The sequence below is a fragment of the Catharus ustulatus genome, chromosome 28 (assembly GCF_009819885.2).
Source record: "Catharus ustulatus isolate bCatUst1 chromosome 28, bCatUst1.pri.v2, whole genome shotgun sequence".
Classification (NCBI taxonomy): domain Eukaryota; kingdom Metazoa; phylum Chordata; class Aves; order Passeriformes; family Turdidae; genus Catharus; species Catharus ustulatus.
Window position 1 is genome coordinate 4,386,763 of NC_046248.1, and position 16,681 is coordinate 4,403,443.

Sequence of the window (16,681 nt, forward strand, 5' to 3'; positions counted from 1 at the left end):
CTGAAACGCTGCTCTGGCCCATAAAACACAAGAGAAAAGATGCACATAGCACACATTGCATGAGGAGGGAAAAAATGTACACAGGCATTTGTGGCATGCTTTGCTCCTTCCCATTTCATCTCCCCTCCATCTCAACTGCAGCATAAATCCAGAAAGGCTGACTGGGAAGCAGAACACAGGATCAGGATTTCTCAGCAACATCAACACTGTTTCTTAGACTGTAAAATGGAAGATAAAAATCCAGGAGTGAAGCTCCTTGTAAAATGGCTCAAGATCCTGAGAACAGCCTGTGAGTCAAAGCCAGAGCTATTAATAAACCTCTGGATGTGTTTGTATTAATATTTGCCTCTTGGGTCTCATAAAATAAATAAAAATACAAGCAAAAGAGGGGAAAAAAAACCCAAACAAATGTTTACTCAGGAAAGCTCCCAGCTGCTAAAAGGTGACTGCAGCAAATTCCCCAAGATATGTGGAAGGGGCATGGAAACAACCAAGGCAGCAGGAACAGCAATGCCAGATTGGAGGGAGTTGTTTCCCCACTGGGTTCAGTGACACCTTCAGCTCTTGGTGCCTCCCCCTCATCAGGCAGGATGATGAGAACTGCCAGCCCTCACTGGCTGCATTTGCATTTATATTTCAAAAAACAACAAATCTCCCAGCCTTTCTACATCACAACCTCATCTATGAGCACAAAACATTGCATTTTCTCTCCATGCTCATGGCTGTCACTGTATCAACACTGCCTCAGATCTGTCCACACCATCACTGTGACTGATACAATTCCTTTAAATTTTAGAACACTTTATAATAAAATAAAATAATAAAAACAAATAAACCAGTGAAAAATGCATTCAGAAAAATAAACCCCACCCAAAAAATTCAGAGATGGTTGCTTAAGAACCACCAGCTAATTTAACATCAACATGCATAAAATATCAGCTTATCAAAAATCCCATTCCCTGTGGCTGGTGAGGAGGGTCTCGTATGGAATTACTGGGAAATGGAAAGAAGGGAATGCTGCCAGCATCTACATCTAAAGCATCTTTCCAGGCTGTCAAAACCTTTGTTCTTGAGCTCAGACACCAAGACACAGATTTTCACAGCAAACATATTACTGGCCATTTTTACAGCAAAAATACAAAGGAGCAACTCAGGTTCACACAGCAGCTATTAAAAGAGAAAAAAAAGAAGACAAACCTCCCCCTCCCACCCTTTTTTCCAGCAGATATTAAAGGAAAAAATCCTTTCTCTGTGCTCTGCATCCAGGGAAGGTATTCCTGGCTCAGGGAATAGAACAAAGGCTCGGTATTACCTGTCAGAGTCAGCTGAGCAGGGCCATCCCAAAAGCCCAAATCCAGGGGGATGCTCTGATCCCAAATCCTCCCCAAGCAGCCTCAGACTCTTTGGAAGCTTCCCGGGCTTTCCAGGCTTCTCCTCGGGTATTCCTTGAGAATCTGCCCGATTGTTCACTGACCACTCATGGCAAGGAGGAAACTCCACCTCTTCTCTCCCACCTCCTCCCAGGCAGCATCAGCCAGGGCTGCTGATGGGCACAGGGACAGAGCATCCATGGCCAGCCCACAGCACCAGGGAGGCAGGGGAGAGACAGAGAGAGGGCTGGGATTTTAAAATCCAGCATTTCCAGCTGTCCTAGGGGGCAGAAATATATATATCTATATTTATGTGTATGCAGTGGATGGATGTGTTTGTTCTATATTGATATATATGCAGTGGATGGTTATTTGTTCTGTGTGCATCTATATGCTTGCATATATATATAAATATTATATAAAAATATAGATTTGTGTGCATTCCTGCCACAAAATCCCAGCAGGAGCTGCATCACCAGGCACAGGAACAAAGGCTTGGCAGAGGGCACTGAGATTTTTCACTAAGATTTTTTCCCCTTAATCCACTCCCAGCCTTTCCCAGGGTCACGTTTTGGCTTTTGGGGCGTTCTGCAACGCGTGGCACCTGGAAAAGCAGAGCCCAGCAGCAGGAAAACACACAAAACCAAAAGGTGCAGGAAAACACAACCTCTGGATTGCTTCAGGAGTGATGAATAAAGCAGAACGAAGCACAGAGAGAACTCAGAGCTCAGCCCAGGGGGGCTCGGAGGTTTTGGAGTGGTCAAGCCCCAGGGAAGGATTGCAGGGTGAAGGGGCTGTTTTCTTTTTCTGCCCCAATAACCTAATGAAGTTTGGGAGCAGTGCTGGCGGGATAGAAATTTCTTCACGCTACACTGTCTGTTTGTGTTTGATTAATGTAAATCTTCCCAGGGCTCCGAGCACGCCCCGGGCTCCGGCTCTCCATTAACGAGAGGCCAAACTGCCACGTCCAGACAGAGCAGGGAAAAACCAAGATCTCTATTTTAGTCCTTGCCATAAACCCCAGAGAACTCCACCAAACTCATTTTCGGTGATTTGACTTGAATTACCTTACTCCTCATTAAATTCTGCTTTTTTTTTCCCCCCCTTTCCCTATTAAAAAATGAAACTGTAGCAAACCACTTCAATATATTAATAAGAGTTATTTTCTTTTTGCATTTCCTCAGTTCTCATGACCAGATTTTTTAGCCTGTCCAAGGGATGCTGGTACCAAACATCATCTCCAAGCCACAACTGCAGCAAGGCTGCAATTACCCAGAAGAAAGGAAGCCAAAGAAATCAAGTCCTACCCCTCCATCTCCCTGCTCCATGCAATAATTTCCCAGCCAGAACTTGTATTTTCCATGCTTCTCCCCTTTCCAGTGGCATGCATTATCATTTTCAAAATAGCAAAGGGCTCCTTCTCATTGGTTCCTATTTTGAAACGTTTGCCCAGCTCCTCAATTTTCTAGGAATTTCACAAATCAGAAAATGTCAGCGCTCCAGAAGGAAATGGTAACCAGAGGGAAGGAGCAAGGCAGGCCAGGATCAGCTCAGATCCTGAACACCCCTTCCTGTCACAACCCCAGGAAGCACAGGGGGAAAATTATCAATATTGGGATTTTTAACCAATGGAAAAGGGGCTGCAAACCCCAGAGCAGGGATTCACATCCAGATTATTCATGTCTGAGTGAGAATCTCATGCACCAAACAGCCTCTGCTGAGGGGGCAAAAGAGAATTTTAAACTTGGGTCACCTTCCAAAATCAAGCATTTCCACATTTTTCTCCCTAATGCTTCTCATCATCAAGTGAAACACAGATGGGACAATCTGACAGACTAATAAACCTGAATTTACTAAACAATATTTTGGTTAAAACTGATTAAATTGATTAAAATTGATATTTCCCATTTTCTTCATTGTACAGAGCCAATTCCCATTTCCCAGCTGACTGCCTCAGTTTACCCTTACCACCAATTTAAGGTTGCAGGTTGCTTTAAAATCATAAAAACATATAAATATTACAGAGTATTATGTATTATTCTGACCTATTTGTGTCTTTTATATATTTCTGTATTTTATATATTTGTGTCATATATATACATACACATATATAAATATATATAAATATATATATATAACTATCCTTTTAATGAACTCTCCAAATCATCCATTTTAAATTTTCCTGCAAAATATTGGACTTGAAGTCATTAAAGTCAGTGAGGAAAAACCAGGAATACAAAAGGAACATGCTTCAAAGCTTTTAACTCACAAGGGACATTTTCAATTCCCTGAAACATAACAATTCTGTTACTGGCATGAGCACTTGGGAAAATAAATGTTTTTGTACCATAGAACGAGCTTGAAAGGGTCAGAAATGGATATTGCAGCTTCTCCTCACTATAAAGGCGTCAAAGAGACTTTTAAGAATCCAAATAAATTTCAGTCTATCAGGAAAAACATTTAATAACTGAAAAAAAGACTTTAGGGCACAGTGATATAAAACTTAACTGCTGCCTGCAATTTTTTATTTTTTTTTTTTTTTGCTTATGGAAATAATTAACTTTAAAAATTTACAGAATCATTTTTTATTTCTATTTTATCAAAAGTTTTTGGGAGAAAGAAGCACAATACATCCCTTTTAAGTGCAAAGCAACACAGCTGCCAGGAAACATTGTAAAAACAAGAAAGATTCAGGAATGGAAGCTTCTATCTTGCTTCCTACTCTGATTTCCCAGATTTCCTTCCCCCAGTACGCTCAGTCACAGGACATAATAAGAAAACAATTTGGAGGAGGGGAAAAAAAAATGACCATAAAAAGCAAGAAAGTCTGATGCAATCAGGTTTTTAGGAGGAATTAGAGATAGCCAAGGACTGGAAATGGAATATCACTGTTTTAAATCCACAGGGATTTTTACAGTCCTGCACAAAAGCAGGGAAGGAGGATAAGGAAAAAAATACATAATTAAAAAAGAAATCTCTCCTAAGAACATGAGAAAAATGGGGTAGGAATAAGTAGTGAACAGCTTATTTAGAGAGTTGTGTTTGTCCATTTAGAATAAAGAATAATAAAATTAAGTTAAATAAGTTTTTCTAAACCATCACACAAGTGCCAAGGCTGAATATCCCAGGTCACACTTCCCATTTGAAATCTTTCTGCTCCATCCTTCTGTGCAAGGAACAGCAATTCTGCTCCCCAATATTTTACATTGAGGAATTCCCTCCTCCTTACAAAGCTGCTCTCCTTGTCCCATCCCAGCTCTGGGCTCTGGTAAATATTTACAGAGAATTTCCAGACCTTTAGCCCAGCAAGGAGCCAGGCCTGGGAACAGCAGAGCTTCCCAGAGCTCCCCGAGGAGCAGAGCCACAGCGCTGTGGAAAGGATCCAGGAGCAGCTCAGCATCCATCCTGCCACCCAACCCTCTCAGGATGCTGCCTGGGATCTTGGAAGGTTCCAGAGGCTGCCCCTGCATCCCTGGAAGTGTCCAAGGCCAGCCTGGGATAGTGCAAGGTGTCCCTGTCCATGTGACAAAAATCATCTTTAAGGTCCCTCCAAACCCAGCCCCATCTGGGATTCCCTGCTGAGCCTCACTCGGAATTTTTGGGAAGTTCAAAGAGGCCTGGATGAAAAAAAAAAATTTAAAAAAAAAATCTGTTATTGGCAAAGAATTCCTTATAGACACCACCAGGATGTGGGATAGATGGACACATTTTTAAGCAGTGAATCCCTAACGTTGTAACACGTCACTGAATAAATAAAAAGCTTGCCAACACATTTTATTAGCCCCAAAAACTCTCAGAGAGAGAATGGCAGCCCAGCTCCCCCAACAGAATATCCAAATTTCCACAGAGCTTCATATTAGCACTGACCCTCATTCTCTCCCTTTTTTTTTGGGCTCAGAATGTTTATTTCTCCTGTTTCATGTCAGGCAACAAAACCCATCCCACAAATCCTAAACAATCAGGAACTAGCAGAAGATTGCTATGGAGTTTTTTGGGGGGCTTTTTGTTTTTGTGTTTTTTTAAGAGAATGTGTAAATATAAAGAAGAAATGTGAGAAACCTGACATATTTCAGCAAGGACTGAGCCCACTCCATGCCCTACACCTTTCAGACACATCTGAGAAACACCTGAGTGTTTTCAAGCACGAAAATCATGGCCTGCTCTGTCAGTAATCCCAAAAAAACCTCATAAAGGTGTCACAGGCACAGAACTGCACTTGAATCAAGCATGGGGAATTTTATATTTTGGTTTTTTCCATCAAAAAAGAGTCTGTGTGCTGCCTCAAAACCTTTTATTGCTCTCAGCCACTCACAAGCAGCAAAGGACAGAAATTCTCTCTCTGCCTGCTCTGGATGTGTTTTATGGAAAGCAGGAGGCAACCTGATGAACAAATGAGTTAATATTTCATTGGAGTATCCCAGCTATGCTGGGTTACATAAGAGGCAGTGGAAGTTAAAGACACAGCAGCTTCCTCCCAGGGATTTCTGCAAGTCAGAGGAGACAACTTAAGGACAGCTTAGAGCACATCAAGTTATCATTTTCCAAACCCAGGGCTTCACCCAGACAAACCCCTCATTACTGCAGCTCCTAAAATTACTGGAACTTAGCTGGAAAAGCAGAAAAGTGAGGTAGAGAAACAGGAAATTGTTTTTGCAGTAAAAAAGGAGATGGATAATTGAAGTGGGAGTGCTGTCCAGATCAGCCATTGTACCTTACATCAGAACAGAATTCTTCTTTTAAAAAATAAATGACAGAAGTCTGTGGCACCCTGTGATGTACAGAAAACATCACAGATATTTGGCACACACAGTTTATTTGGGAAGGCAATGCACGTGCCAGAATTCCTGCAAACTTTCCATTTTCACAGCATTTTGCTATATAAGAGTTAAATGTTTTGAGGATGAGGATGAGAATGCCTTAAGAAAAACCCTCAGTTTTTTAAGTACAACCATGGGCTGTAGCAGTCACTGAGTGAAACCTGAGCACAGCATCTGCACCATGCCAGGGAAAATTCAAATTAAAGTTGGCACAGAAGAAATAAAAGACTCAATCACTTGCAGAAGCACTACCCACAAAGGAAAAAGCAAAGGTGATTTAGGGGAGAAAGTGATGCAGTGAGTGGGTGGGAAAATCAACTTTATGGCTTGAGATACAACTCAATTTCTTATTTAGGATGATTCACCACCCAAATGCTGTGCTCTGGACAAAACCCACCTCCTGGGCTGCAGGCAGCTGAGCAAAAAGCCCAGATCAGCACAAGTCAGGATTAGAGTGGCAGCCCAGTTTAGAGTCAATCATTACAAGGCTGAACCACAGCTGTCTGCTCTTAATGCACGGCTGCATTAACCCTCAGCAAAGTGCACCAAAAAAATTAAATAAATAAAAAAGAGGGAGAACACTGAATCATCTGTATCATTAAAACTTGCAGCACAAAATTTTAACTCTGCACATTGGCTGCTAATAGATATTACTGGAGAGATCTAAGCCAAGAAAAGAATTACAGCAAATTATCATTTTCTACTGTGTCACACAACAAGCAGCTGAATGGTTTCTGCAGACACTAATTAAAATAAGAAAGTTCTGGTACAAATATGGAAACTGATTAAAAGACAGCTGTAAAGTCTGCTAAATCTGTGATAGAAAAATAAATCTACCAAAGCAAAACATGAAAGATCCTTTATGAAAGAGAAGCCTCTTTCAGTTTCATTGTCTGGGCTGACTTCTGGCATAGGAAAATGGGTTCTATGGAGCTGCATTGAAAAGGTCACAGAGTTTCCTTCCTTGATCTTTTACCATGAACAATTTTAGAAGGCATTAAAACATTTCAGAACAGCCTATCTAAACAAATTTTTGCTTATCCTGTCATTGAATTAGGTTCAACCAATTCCAGTAAGTCTGAGCAAAAAAAAAAAAAAGCCCCCCCAAAGCAACTCAAAAATATAATATTTATGCCAGCCACTAAATGCAAACTTGAGTCTATGCCAAAACAGCATAAATTAGATAAATAATAAGTTGAAAAGTAATTATTCTATAGCTGACAATTTGAAAAGAGAGCAGTGAGAGCTGGGAAAGTCCATTTGCTAAGACAAAATCTATTTCATTCACAGCAAACTGCCCACAGTTGTGAAAACTGTGCCATAATTCAGAGAGAGATAAAAAACACGAGACTGATTCCATGGAATTAGCTCTCAATTCCTTGTTCTGGCTCACTCCAGGGCTGGGAATTGTCAGCAATAAATACTTGCAGGCCTATAAACCTGTAAGAACTGCTCACTATTTGTCAAGAACCAGGGAGGGAGGTTTCCAAAGAATTCTGTAAGTTCTTTTAATTCACTATCAACTTCATCCCACCCCAGTTTTACAGACCAAAACATGAACAGATTCAAGGACAGGATCAACATCACAGTGTTGACCCCAGCAGTGAGTCAGGACTGGTTTTATCTTTATTCTGTCCCACACCTGCAGCCTTACAGTCCCAAATTCAAACAGCAGGGAAGAAAAACCCAAGTAAAAATGCAAGACAGCAATAGCTGTACTCACTGCCCAGCCTCTGAAAAGGCAGAAATCCATTTTTTAATGAATTACAACACACTTTTATTTTCCCACTGCTTCAGTGCAACAAAGAACACACAAATTTAGAGCTCCCAGTGTTTCCAGGGGCTGTTCATGAGCCAAACACCAATTTATCTCACCCAAAATTCACTTTATTCACTGTGCCTTTTCCAGGGTTCCCCCTTCCCCTAAATCCCAGCACCAAAGGCACACACAGGGAGGAAAGGAAGGTTTCAAACCTTGCCAGGAAGTTTTATTGTTTAACTCCAACCCTGCATCTGCTCTGATTTGAGATTGCAAAGCAGGAATGTTCACACAGCTCATTGCACCTCCTTGGTGGGCCTGGCAGCTGATTCACCTGAATTTTTTATTATTTACTCATAAGATATTTGCACTGTGCTGGACATGAGGTGCTTCCTGCTCCTCTGGAGGGCAGAAATCAGGCAAATTTTAACCCAGTGGTTGCTTCCCAGGTAACATTTGACAGCAGCATGAAGTGTTATTATTTCTGTTTGAGCAGAGTATCCACACAGTTTACCTACAGAAAGCTGAACAAAAAAGAAAGCTGCTGTTATCAGCTAGATCAGAGTCACCCATGCCTGGAAAAAAACCACAACTCCAAATGCCAGAACAACCCTTCCTTTCCAATTTCCTCTGTCTCAACCAGATACATTCACCACCCATCAGCTGTCCACAGACATCTCACAAAATGTTGTGTAATCACCAGAACCAACAGCTGAGCTTAAGGAATTGAGATGTCCAAGCCACCACAATGCAATAAACCTGTAAATGTAAGAATTCAGCAGTGGTCAGCAGCACAATGTCAGTGCTGGGTGCATTAAAGGAAAGGAAATGCAGTTTTCTCTCAGTTCAGGAACTCCTCCCAAGGTATTTTCTGCAGCAGGGAAAGCACCAGGATGCCAGAGAAGGGTTTTAATCTAAAGCAAACATCTCCACGTGATGGAAAAGGGGAGAGGGGGAGAGCCCAGGCAGCTCCTGATCCTACAGGACAAAATTCATTTGCTGCTGGGGCATTTCCACCTGCACATTTTCATGGAATTGGGAAACAGATCCACCAACCCCAGCACAACAGAAAATTCCCCAAAATCCCACAGGGAATGAGCTCCCCAGATATTCAAGAGGGCTCCTCACTGCCATACAGCTCTTCATTGCATTTTACATTTATTCTGATTTTACTGGCAAAGTGATCCCAATAACTCTGAGGAAAAGATGAAGAGATTCCACATTTAAATTTATGACTTAAATAAACAAGTCACAGTCCTTGTTTGAAGTGTCCAGAGTCCCTCTGTGCTCATCCCCACAGCCAATTACAAACTATCTTTTTTTATTTAACAAAAAGAAAAAAAAAAAAGAATAACAAGCCCCACCTCATTATTTGCATGTTCTTTGTTATTTTTCTCCCTCTTTGAAATGCTCTTTTGGGGCAAGCTTTTTGATCTAAAAGGCAGTTAATTAAAAAAAGAAAACAAAATAAAAGGAAAACCCTAAATCCTTATGTATACTCTATAGCAACATTTATTTGAGGTGAATATATTCCCCATAATTATATATATTCCCATGGATTGTGCCTGGATTACCAGAGACAGAACACAGCCAGATTCCTCAATAAAATAAAATAAAAAAAAAAAAGAGAAACCAATTTATTTCAAGTATAAACTTCAAGTTTCTTGAGATGTTTGCTGATCAAATCCCATCAGAATTCCAAGAATCAATCTGGAGCTCTGAAGGAGCCATTTTCTCTGGATATGGAGAGCGACAGATGGAGCAAAATTTTCAGCACATTCTGAGTTGCTGTGATGTTCCTGTCATTGAGGAGGCTCAGCACAGCTACCAGGCCAGCACGATTATAAAAACAGATATTAATTTTGAAAATTAAAAAAAATAATAAGGCAGTGGGAAGGGACAGGTTCTTTTTATCTGGCTGAATTCCAGGGAGTGGATTTAGAGTTTTGCAAGCAGCCCAAAACTCAATCCTGCTGCAAAGCTGCCTCCTCTCCCCCTCCCAGCTAAGTTTAATTTAATTCTCTGCTTGTGGGAGAGGGAAGAGCCTCCCCCAGAATGCCTGAGCAGCACCCAGGGACTGTCCCCTCCTCCCAGAGCCCTGCTGACCTCCCTGCCAGCAAAGAAAGGTTTTCCTGCCCTAAACCTGGGATTTTCCTGCCCTAAACCTGGGATTTTCCTGCCTTACATACAGGGCCAGGTGCCCCAGGACAGCAGGGCATGGGGTGAGCAGGTGCAGCCACCAAAAACAAGGCTGGATGTCACTGTGAGTGTGAGAGCTGATAATGAGCCTGCTGAAAGGGAAAGGGAGAGGAGGTCAGGGATTGCTGTGCCATACATACAGCTGAAGTTGCACTGGTTAACATCCAAAGCAAACACCACTGCAGCGTTTACAGCCAGCACCAACATTCCTGCATCTTTCCAGACTGCAAGGAACGAGTTCATTCTCACAGCAATTCCCATCATGTGAGTATAAAACTTGGGGCTTTCAGTTGTACTCATAGGGGCTGCTGAGCTTGGCAAAAAAAATTTACCAATTTTCAAATTCTCATATCAAATCACCCAGCATGAAGTATCCAAACCTGTGCTCCAGAGATCAGATATCCAGATAGAAAACCCAGATATTTCCAGGGAATGGTGATCTAGAGAGCTCTGCTCTTTTACATCATTATTCCCAAATCATTGCAAGGCATTTGCTTTTACTGCTGACGGTTTGAGGCAGAGCAGCACCTGCAGAGGTGCACGTTTGGGCAGCCTTTGAGACATCTCCCAACCAAAGCAAACCCCACAGGAGCATCCTCCCATCCAAGCCAGCCCCACAGGAGCATCCCCCACCAAAGCCAACCCCACAGGAGCATCTCCTACCAAAGAAAACCTCACAGGAGCATCTCCCACCAAAGCCAGCCCCACAGGAGCATCTCCTACCAAAGCCAACCCCACAGGAGCATCTCCTACCAAAGAAAACCCCACAGGAGCATCTCCCACCAAAGTAAACCCCACAGGAGCATCTCCTACCAAAGTCAGCCCCACAGGAGCATCCTCTGACCAAAGCCAACCCCACAGGAGCATCCTTCCACCCAAGCCAGCCCCACAGGAGCATCTCCCATCAAAACCAGCCTCACAACATCATCCCCCACCAAAGCCAGCCCCACAGGAGCATCTCCCACCAAAGCAAACCCCACAGGAGCATCTCCCACCAAAGCAAACCCCACAGGAGCATCTCCCACCCAAGCCAGCCCCACAGGAGCATCTCCCACCAAAGAAAACCTCACAGGAGCATCTCCTACCAAAGAAAACCCCACAGGAGCATCCTCCCATCCAAGCCAGCCCCACAACATCATCCCCCATCCAAGCCAACCCCATTACAGCATCCCCCACTAAAGAAAGCCCCACAGGAGCATCCTCCACCCAAGCCAGTCCAACAACAGCATCCCCCACCCAAGCCAACCCCATTACAGCATCCCCCACCCAAGCAGCCCCCCAGGAGCTGAGCAGGGCTCTCAGTGCAGGATGCCCAGAGCACCTTCCCCAGGCTGAGGCTGCTGGGTTTGCTCAGATCAGATCTGTGCCCACAGGAACCACTTCCGCTCCCCAAACCGCAGCGCCTGTGCAGGGCAAACCACAACCTATCATTTAGTGCCTCCTGACAGGCTGCAGGAGCAAACTGCCAGCTGGAGAGCTGCACTCCAGCACCAGGGATCTCTTTTAGCCTTGGCACACCAGGATTCCCCCCATCCTCACTTTTAGGAAGTCCACATTATATAAATTCGCTCTCCTCCACTGCAGCTCCCCCTGGATATTTGCCAGAGCTGATGCTGCTGCCTCAGTCAGGATGGAGTGTGCAGCAGCAGGGAAAATCCCTCTTTTAAATCCCCAGAACAGCAGCTCACTTTTGGCTGAGGTCACTGCCTCATTTAGGACATCACACAATTACAATTTTTTTCCAAAGCGGAAAAACAAAACCCCATCGACACAGAGCACCGAGTTGAGCTCTTGCTTGTGAGCCCCAGCTTTGAAAGGCACTCACCAGAAGAACAGCAATTACCAGCACACAGCCCAAACAGTGCCACACAGACTCAGAGCAGCTCCCCAAGAGCCAGACAGGCTCTCCCAGCCCTGCACAGCTCCCTCAGCTGCAGCCCTGCCTGGCCCTGGAGCTGCCCTGTGCTCCCTGTGCAGGCAGGAAACCTCTCTCCTATCTGGCAGCTGCCACCAGCTCTCCCATTTCTCTCCCTCTCACTCATTTCCTATTGATTTCTCCTGTCTTGCACTGCAGCTTTTTCCTATTTCCTTTCTCTGCTCGCTCGTTCTGGCTTCCCTCCTTTAATTCTCTCCTCTTCCACGCTTTCCATCACTTTTCTGGCAGCTTTGATCTCTGAACCCTCTTTTGCATCTGGGCACAGCAGAGAGGCAGAGGTGCCCCTGTGGCACAGAGCACTGAGAGGAGAAGCCTTGTCTGAAGTGCTGCCAAGAAGCTGCACCAACAGCCACTATCATAACAGGCTAGAAAAGACTTCCAAGCAGCCATCAGATGCTCCAGGTGAGGCTGCAGGTTGGAGCTTGTGTGTTGATGGGAGTGGTGGACTCCCAGTGCTTTGCCTGTCTCACGTCAGTCTGGTGCTTTATTAAACACATGGGGCTTTTCCTCCACGCTGGGAAATGCTTGCTCAGGTCAATCCAGGTCCCACCTCAGTTTTCCAGCCCCTCTCCAGCACTGCAGCTCACTCAAGACTCTAGAAAAGAGAATTTACCTCTTCTTCAAAACTCTAGAAAAGAGAATTTACCTCCTCTTAGGTGACTGATGCCATTTGGGAAGTCACCCCAGACTGCATGTGACATCACAAACCAGGATTCACAGCCTGCAAATAAATTCAGGACCAGCTTCTCACACAAACAGGAGTAAACTGTGCTGCTACTCAATGAGGAACAGCACCTGAATAAAATTCAGGTTCCCACCAATAACCCTGAAAATCTCCAGAACACATTTCAAGAGGAGTAAAACCAGTTTGAGTTTTGCCCTGGCAGCCACAGTTCTTGTGCCAACTGAGAGCAACCAAGAACTGCCAGAACATGGAGATTCTCTCTTGGGCTTTTTTAGTATCAACATTTCAACTCCTTTGCACCACCAAGAGAGGCCCTGCTGCTTAATCCACACAGTTCAACTTTTACCCAGCCCTGCTCCCTGCCCATAAAAGGTTTTTTTTTTTGGCAGAACTGAGCCCCGAGTGCCACGTCCAGGCCAGCACACACTTGTGACCGTGCCCCTCCTGCCAGGACATCTGACAGCATCCCAGGGACTGACAGCACACTGATCCACATCACACAATCATTCCCAGTGCAGAAACCCATCCTGTGATCATTTCCAAGGTGGAATCTCCTCTCATTGCTTTCCCTGTGCCACAGCAATTCCATGAAACGCTTTTGCCACCGAACATCCCAGCCCAGACCTTTCAGCGTTGTCAAAACAGAGCTTAAAATAGCCCCACAGGATCCCATTTTAGTGTTTGCCAACAAATGTAAACAGCAATGCTTCTTATTTACCATCAGGCTCTGCAAGAAAGGGTTCCTGCCCGTGGGCCTCAGAAGTCAAACAGACACAACACTGAAAATCCTCAAGGAAAGGATGCAGGGTGATAACAAAACATCCAGACCATTTGTGAATGTCACAGGCTGCACACTGTTTGTTTGGCTTTTACTATTTATACTTATGCTTACATTTGAAACATAAGGACGCTGTTTTTTCCTGTCATTTTAATGTATTTATTTTTACATGTTTTCTTTTCAAAGAAAAACGAGTAAACCTTGCTTCTTCCTGTCTTTTTCTAAGTGTGCTGTTACTATTTTGTATGTATCCTGCCTTGTATTTTATCCCTTTTACATTCTTAATCAAACACTGCACGTTTTACATCCCTTTTTATTTTACTAATTCCCTTGCTGCTGCTTCTCCTGTCCTTATTTTAAGCCCTTTCTTCTGATGTTGAGATATTACCAACATCCAGCCTCCTGACCCTTCGTTTCATCAAGCTGAGACATGAACTAAGACTTTTATTCTTTAAACCTAATAATTATCCAGTGCAGGCCCACAGAGCACAGCATCACCTACCTGAAAATATGCATTTAAGTCTATTTTCTTTTAGTGCTATTGACATCTCTTACACAGGAAAACCTGCTTATCTCAAAGCAGATAAAATATCAGAGGGAGTGCTTAGGCAGAGGAATATCTGGAATGCTACAAGAAGCATTTTTACAGCAATCCATCCACTAGAGACTCAAGGATAATACAAATGGGATTCATTAATAAATCTCCAACTGCTAATTTTCAGAGGGAAGGAAGAGGTATTTGAGGAGAAACTGGAGGGTAAAGGCTCAAGGCAAGAGGCTGAGCTTATCTTTCAAGCAGCACAGCCAACATACCTCCCTGGTGACCCAAAGGACCACCTCGAGGTGGAGTGCAGAATTCAGTCTCCAGACCAAAACAAACACTCTGCAGAACTGCAAATTACAGCCCAGGGCTGGCCAGGTGGGGCTGAGAATCACAACCATGAGAGGTAAAGGATTCTACTCAAAACAACAGTTTAATATTAAAAATCCTGCTGGTTGTACTCCAAAGGTTCTTGGGAAAACAGAAGCAGTCACTGAAGCTACTCAAATTCTTCAGACACAAATTCACTGGGAGACCTCACTGCAGGAAATAACCAAATAATTCTGGTCTAGCCATGAAATGTGGATAATAACTGGTACAGGTGTCTGTACCACCTTCCCCAGGCAAATTCATCAATGCTCAACCTCAGGAGGGACTGCCAAAATCTCCTAAATCACTACTTCTACAAGGAAACACCACTTCTACACTAATCCTGACTTCTACAAAGTCACCACTTTTATAACAAGGTCCAGAGCAGTTGTGAGAGTGAACAGAAGAGTCTTTGATTTCCAGCTGACTGTGGTGACTGGTGTCACCCTGCAGGACCAAGGAACTCCCCTCCCACACAGGTCATGGAAGCCAAAAGTCACCAGTGAACACCCACAGCCCCACCAGTGACCTCAGCCAACTCCTGCTCCCAGGGCAAGCTGCACTTTCCTTCTCAACCATCTCCACTGGGTCATTTCTTTGCTGCTCAATTCCTGTAGATTGTGGAGCAGAATTTTGAAAATCTAAAATTGAAGGAGCCAACATCCCAGTGCCTTTCCTAATCCATCCATTTGAAATGTTAAAATGCCATTAACAGGAGTTCTGTGCACAGGGAGAATTATACAATTGGGCTCACAGATGAAATATCATTCCTGCCTCCACCCAAATAATCACAACGCCCACAGCTCTGCTCAAAACTAGAAAATCAAGCTCACCTCAGCTCCTGTCTCCAGTAAAAGCCCTAATAAACTATGCAGGATGAAGTGGTAGCATTTGTGTCCCAGCCAGCAGTAAACACCCCAGACAGTCCTCTCTTCTGCCAGCCTCAAGAGCAGCAAAATAAAACATGAATTTATGCACAGACTCTGTCAACTGCTAATTTCCAAACACAGCAAAGGCACAAGGATGAAAAGCCCCGCTCCAAGACTATTATTCTTTTTAATCCTTAGATGTCCTGCTGAAGCCCATTTTCCATAAATAATGGATTTTACAAACTCTACTAATTAAAAAAAACGCATGATAATGACATCTAACTAGTCAGTGACACTAAGGTGTGACTTTTTGTGCAGTTCCTACCCTGCTGGAAGAAATAAAAACCATTTTTCCCCACCATGCAGTCAAAGAACTCCCAATTACTACAGGGACTCCCAAAGAGCCAAAGACAAGGGAAAGTGCATCTGAAGCAGATAAGAAACAATTAGAGTCTATTTTAATACCAAGTCAGGAGCAAATCACCAATTAAAACTTCTCAAGGGTAATTATGTGTAAATTTTACCTCTGCTGTTTTCCAATCATAGCAACAGAAACTACAGCACGGTTATAAATAAAACTCATTTGCAAGCAACTGCAGAGAAGAGTCACCAGTTCCTCAGCGAGGTCCTGCGAAAGCAAGAGCCTCCTTTTCTTTTATTGGCCTTTAATAAACAGAAAGAAACATCAAGCAAGTCCTGCAGCCGTGCAATTGCTCAACCCTGAAGTGTGTTTGGAACGGTGACAGGAAGAAAAATACAGTTAACTGCGAGAGTGAAAAAAAATTAATGGCACACAAATGTTTCTTTAGTGTCATAACAGGATACAGCCGAGCTCGGGCCGGGCTTTGGTGGCCAAGCAGAGGCTGGAAATGGCCGAATTTTGGAATTTCAGCGTGGCCTTGGGAAGAATAAAGGCCTTATCTCAGCCGGCCATGTGTGGCCGGCCATGCAGAGCTCACAGCAACGCCCAGAGCTGGCAGTGTCCGGCCAGGAGAGCTGCACAGGCAGGGAACACTCCAGCAGGAACAGGAAAACTCCTCCAACAAACCCTGCCAGCCCTCCAAGTCTGCTATCCCCCCCGCCAAAAACAGCACCCTGCAGCAAAAATCCAACCCTGCACCAGTGGGTGGCCAAAAATAGATTTTTTAATTTTTTTTTTCCAGGCTAAAAGATATGGGGAATCTCTCCTAAATGCAGAGCTGGATGAAGCTGTCACCTGAGTGGTTTTAGATACCTTTGGGATAAGAAAGGTGCCCTCCATGTGCAGATTTCTTTTCCAACAATCAAGTCGAGCCAGATGAGCAGCTCAGGGATGTCTACCTCAAAGACTCACTAAGCTCAGCAAGATAAATGCCACC

General features: G+C 43.8%; 1 protein-coding gene across 2 annotated transcripts in view; it reads right to left on the reverse strand.

The window, feature by feature from the left end:
* Positions 1-16,681, reverse strand: part of ARHGEF12 (Rho guanine nucleotide exchange factor 12) — a 70,210-nt gene that overhangs the window by 49,749 nt on the left and 3,780 nt on the right. Inside the window, exon 1 of one of the 2 annotated variants that reach the window (XM_033081684.2) lies at positions 1,313-1,492. The exons of the other annotated variant lie outside the window; for it this stretch is intronic. The gene's annotated coding sequence lies outside the window, so the exon portion shown is untranslated. Of the gene's footprint in view, positions 1-1,312; positions 1,493-16,681 lie in introns of those variants that run through there. 2 annotated transcript variants of the gene reach the window in all.